Genomic DNA, 6,244 nt, shown 5'->3' with positions numbered 1-6,244 from the left:
CTTGCCACACTGTTATTTGTTAACGTGTTTTGCATTGTTGTTCATTTGTAGTATTGATTGTTTTTGAACCCCCAAATCATAATTCCCGACATGAAACCAAGCCGCTGAAAGTCGTTACCATCACGAAGATACAATGTGCACGATGTTTGTCAAATGTGTCCTACCTGGCCAACAGAAAACAATTTTCACTCACTCGAAATGAAACCAATGTGATGGTCTCCATTCGATATTTTGTTTGTGTCAAATATACTTTGCAATGAACACATTTGCGTGGTTGAGCTTTGCCATCATCAAGCTGTCATTTGTATCGTTTAATTAACCGACATTTAGCGATTGGTGAACATACCGAACGATACACAGTCACTTCGAAATACTCCGTTGATCATAATTTCCATCATCATAATAATCGAAGTACAATTGCTTCGAATCGCTAGAGTGGTTGAGCTTTACATCATCAGACTGCCATCTGTACATCAAGAATACATCCACCTTGTAACTGGGTCGTTTACCTAACCGAGTTGTATGCACAGTTTGATATTTAGCGATTGCAGAACATACCATTTCGAAATACTGCGTTGATCTCAATTCCTTTGTCGTGATAATCGAAGTATATTTGTTTCGATTTCATAAAAACCAACTTTTCTATGACATGATAAATTTTTGAAAAGTTATACTTAGAAGGTTGGTGCATATCGCGAAAAATAATATACCACCCATATTGATATTGCTACTCCATTGATCGGTATTTTCACGCGAGTCGATTTTCAAATGAGTAAAATTTATTACATGAGTTTCTCCGCTTAATGTAAATGAAAACTCAGTCGTCTTTTAACATCGCAAAGACATTGATAAAAAGTAAGCAATCAAACACAACACTTTGTACGACACTAGTTATTGTTCCACACATCTCATTTCATACTAAGTGTATACGAAAGATATTCATGATGCACGAAAATATTCGCTCATGCTACAAACCTGTAGAATGATTGGTGGTGCAAGGCCAGCACAATTGTGGTATCCATCCGAGTTTAGTTAACACAAATTTATTACAACAGAGCCACGTAAACTTTCGTGAAAGAAAAGCATACTCACTTTCAGAGGGCTATGTCAATGCCATAGCAGTAAATCAAAAATATTCCTAACCCTTTGCACACCGGTGACAAATCATACAACAAACATTTTTTGTGAGTCGAATTGTTGTTCAGTGTCAAGTCTACCTGTTGAAAAGTGCATTAAAACAACACAGTCACAATTCAATTAAAACCACGAATCTATTTTCATTTCGTCACATACAGAAAAATAAATTTTCTTTCCCCAACACATACTTGTAACCAATCGCTTTCATTAAACACACAACTCCATAAAAGTATTTACTTTCTACAACATAGACATTCCGATGTAGTCAAGAAATATTAAAACGGACACGACACGACTGAATGTAAGGGGATAGAAGTCTATCGCATCGATTTACATGTGGTCTTCGCTACGGTTTCAAAAAACGAATCATCTATTTTGCATTGGTCGAGACCGAGCGAGCCAGTTACATGTATTCGCGGTAATGATTTTTCTTGTCATATGCGAATGATAGGTTTGCTACTCCGACAAATCAAATCAACAAACAACAACAATCTTCTGACGATCATAATAGCAATTTCATTTGCCACCCCTTCGTAATTGTACACGCACGAAAAGTATATTGTACAACTCGGCAACTACGTTTAACAAGACCAATCACACTACCAGCGTTGAACGCAAGATACCTACCCAAGTCAAAAATATCATACGGGTTTGGACAACTGACGTTTACCTGTGTAAAATTATCATTTTCACTTGGCGATCTATCCTTTCCTAGAGTAACAAACCCTTGTCGTTTACAAATCTATTTTTTTTCCTACAACAAAAAACTATTTTCACTTGGAAAAATACTTTTACCTAGAGTAACTAATCATTTTCTTTTAAAAATATATTTTCTCCCTGGGTAACAAACCCTTTTCGTTTGGAAAACTATCATTTACCTGAGTACCAATACCGTTTTCACTTGGCAGTCCGTCGTTTACCTGGCTAAACATATCATTTTCACTTGGAAATCTATTTTTTCCCAGAGTAAGAAACCTTTTTCACTTTGAAATCTATTTTTTCCCTGGGTAACAAACCTTTTTCACTTGGAAATATATTTTTCCCCAGGTAACAAACCTTTTTCGCTTGGAAATATATTTTTCCCTGGGTTACAAACCTTTTTCACTTGGTGGTCCGTCATTTACCTGGATAAAAATATCATTTTCCTTTGGGGGATCTGGCGTTTACCCAGTGTAACAATACATTTTCTCTTGGTCATCTAGCTTTTCCTAGAGTAACAAAACCATTTTCATTTTGAAATCTGACAAACACACCTGACAATTTGATATTTTTGTATATTGTTACAACGGATAGCGACAAAATATACACCAACAACAACTCCAATACATTTGTGTAATCGCATATTCACTTGTGCTGATGCACCCCATCAATATCATCGGTTACCCGCATGCAATATCCTCTTGTACACCGAAATGCATGTTTTGGAAAATTGGACAATAGGCTTCGATGGTTCTGTGATGTCCGGGTTCGTGCTTTGGATTTTCCAGAGTCAAAATGTCTGAATAAAACACCTCCTCGACGATGGTTGGTATGTGGATAACGGGGTTCGGAAGACGGTTGGATTTATGTCACCCATCGCGATAACAATTCCAGGTCGAGTTTTCCCCCCGCATGTTTACTATATTGTGTCTTTATTGGTCAATGTATGTCTCGACATTCAGATTGAAATCGGAAACCCTGATAAAGTATGTAACCGGATCCGGATATCAACTCTGAATCGATAAACCAATGAACAATATTCAAAGTAAACATGTTACATTCCACGAAAAAATACCATCCAGACATACGTCGCGCTTGTTTGCCCACAACAGTATACGCGTAAATGGAGGTGTGTGACATTGCATGCAATGTGTTGGTATACAAACATCGGGGAGTAAGCCTTCGATCCACAGACATTATCATAGCCGGTAATTTTGATGCAGATCGAATGTCACCCGATAACAATACCAATAAGCCACATTGCAATGACTCTGAGTCAATCTGAAGCGTGACATACAGACACACAAACACCGAACCGTAACATGGGTTATTCGCACGACGGTGAAAGTGAACTATACAGCATATACCAATAGAGCGTTCACAGTCAAATATGCGAACCATGCACAATCATATACCCAGATTTTTGTTGGATACGTACGAAACCAATAAATCGATACATTTCTGTTCCTTCTACATCAATAATACAAGCGTCATTCCAATGCATCGCTCGAATGTGAGGTTCGTCGGGTGTAAAATCCATGTCAAATAACACCAAAGTGTGCTTTCCGTGTTTTATTATTTCCACCGACGCTTCTTGTCTGTGTCGTAACACTATGGTGCGGGGAGTTGAAAAACGGTGGATTGTGAAACGGATTGACATGACCAACTGAATCGACGTCAATAGACTTGTGACGATGTCGTTTCAAAATGCTCCGATATGACGAGACCAACCCCGATCTCTTGTGGTGACGACCGTTTCGAAATGTCACCGGACGAGCTAGACCCTTACGAAAGTGTGTTTTATGATTGCGTGTGAAATCACGAGGTAGTGTTCTATTGTGGTGTACGATTGCAGTCTTCATTCCACAGAAACATACCTTATTGGATCACAATATCAGTCCGACATTTGCACGATATTTATCCGGAGTCGTTATGTGGGAGTAGCGACATCCATTGATCGTGACTGAAAGACTGATTGCAATCATTTCGAGCACCGTACTTCGATAGTTCACCTAGATCAAACGCTGTAGTCTCAGCAGAAAACTTCGGTGTCGACAACACGATGGATATTGACCGATGTATCCAATTGATCTGGGTGGTCCGTCTACAGATAGGATCATGACTATCTTGTAATGTTACAACACGATAACACCATCGAATAAATCAGTGAACGGTGTCGAAATATCGATGTAATAGCGCGGACTCAGAGTCATTGCAATGTGGCTTATTGGTATTGTTATCGGGTGACATTCGATCTGCATCAAAATTACCGGCTATGATAATGTCTGTGGATCGAAGGCTTACTCCCCGATGTTTGTATACCAACACATTGCATGCAATGTCACACACCTCCATTTACGCGTATACTGTTGTGGGCAAACAAGCGCGACGTATGTCTGGATGGTATTTTTTCGTGGAATGTAACATGTTTACTTTGAATATTGTTCATTGGTTTATCGATTCAGAGTTGATATCCGGATCCGGTTACATACTTTATCAGGGTTTCCGATTTCAATCTGAATGTCGAGACATACATTGACCAATAAAGACACAATATAGTAAACATGCGGGGGGAAAACTCGACCTGGAATTGTTATCGCGATGGGTGACATAAATCCAACCGTCTTCCGAACCCCGTTATCCACATACCAACCATCGTCGAGGAGGTGTTTTATTCAGACATTTTGACTCTGGAAAATCCAAAGCACGAACCCGGACATCACAGAACCATCGAAGCCTATTGTCCAATTTTCCAAAACATGCATTTCGGTGTACAAGAGGATATTGCATGCGGGTAACCGATGATATTGATGGGGTGCATCAGCACAAGTGAATATGCGATTACACAAATGTATTGGAGTTGTTGTTGGTGTATATTTTGTCGCTATCCGTTGTAACAATATACAAAAATATCAAATTGTCAGGTGTGTTTGTCAGATTTCAAAATGAAAATGGTTTTGTTACTCTAGGAAAAGCTAGATGACCAAGAGAAAATGTATTGTTACACTGGGTAAACGCCAGATCCCCCAAAGGAAAATGATATTTTTATCCAGGTAAATGACGGACCACCAAGTGAAAAAGGTTTGTAACCCAGGGAAAAATATATTTCCAAGCGAAAAAGGTTTGTTACCTGGGGAAAAATATATTTCCAAGTGAAAAAGGTTTGTTACCCAGGGAAAAAATAGATTTCAAAGTGAAAAAGGTTTCTTACTCTGGGAAAAAATAGATTTCCAAGTGAAAATGATATGTTTAGCCAGGTAAACGACGGACTGCCAAGTGAAAACGGTATTGGTACTCAGGTAAATGATAGTTTTCCAAACGAAAAGGGTTTGTTACCCAGGGAGAAAATATATTTTTAAAAGAAAATGATTAGTTACTCTAGGTAAAAGTATTTTTCCAAGTGAAAATAGTTTTTTGTTGTAGGAAAAAAAAAATAGATTTGTAAACGACAAGGGTTTGTTACTCTAGGAAAGGATAGATCGCCAAGTGAAAATGATAATTTTACACAGGTAAACGTCAGTTGTCCAAACCCGTATGATATTTTTGACTTGGGTAGGTATCTTGCGTTCAACGCTGGTAGTGTGATTGGTCTTGTTAAACGTAGTTGCCGAGTTGTACAATATACTTTTCGTGCGTGTACAATTACGAAGGGGTGGCAAATGAAATTGCTATTATGATCGTCAGAAGATTGTTGTTGTTTGTTGATTTGATTTGTCGGAGTAGCAAACCTATCATTCGCATATGACAAGAAAAATCATTACCGCGAATACATGTAACTGGCTCGCTCGGTCTCGACCAATGCAAAATAGATGATTCGTTTTTTGAAACCGTAGCGAAGACCACATGTAAATCGATGCGATAGACTTCTATCCCCTTACATTCAGTCGTGTCGTGTCCGTTTTAATATTTCTTGACTACATCGGAATGTCTATGTTGTAGAAAGTAAATACTTTTATGGAGTTGTGTGTTTAATGAAAGCGATTGGTTACAAGTATGTGTTGGGGAAAGAAAATTTATTTTTCTGTATGTGACGAAATGAAAATAGATTCGTGGTTTTAATTGAATTGTGACTGTGTTGTTTTAATGCACTTTTCAACAGGTAGACTTGACACTGAACAACAATTCGACTCACAAAAAATGTTTGTTGTATGATTTGTCACCGGTGTGCAAAGGGTTAGGAATATTTTTGATTTACTGCTATGGCATTGACATAGCCCTCTGAAAGTGAGTATGCTTTTCTTTCACGAAAGTTTACGTGGCTCTGTTGTAATAAATTTGTGTTAACTAAACTCGGATGGATACCACAATTGTGCTGGCCTTGCACCACCAATCATTCTACAGGTTTGTAGCATGAGCGAATATTTTCGTGCATCATGAATATCTTTCGTATACACTTAGTATGAAATGA

This window comes from Botryllus schlosseri, chromosome 3, assembly GCF_051294905.1.
Source record: "Botryllus schlosseri isolate E-star chromosome 3, Bs_hap1, whole genome shotgun sequence".
Lineage (NCBI taxonomy): Eukaryota > Metazoa > Chordata > Ascidiacea > Stolidobranchia > Styelidae > Botryllus > Botryllus schlosseri.
Note: the sequence above shows the minus strand (reverse complement) of the source record.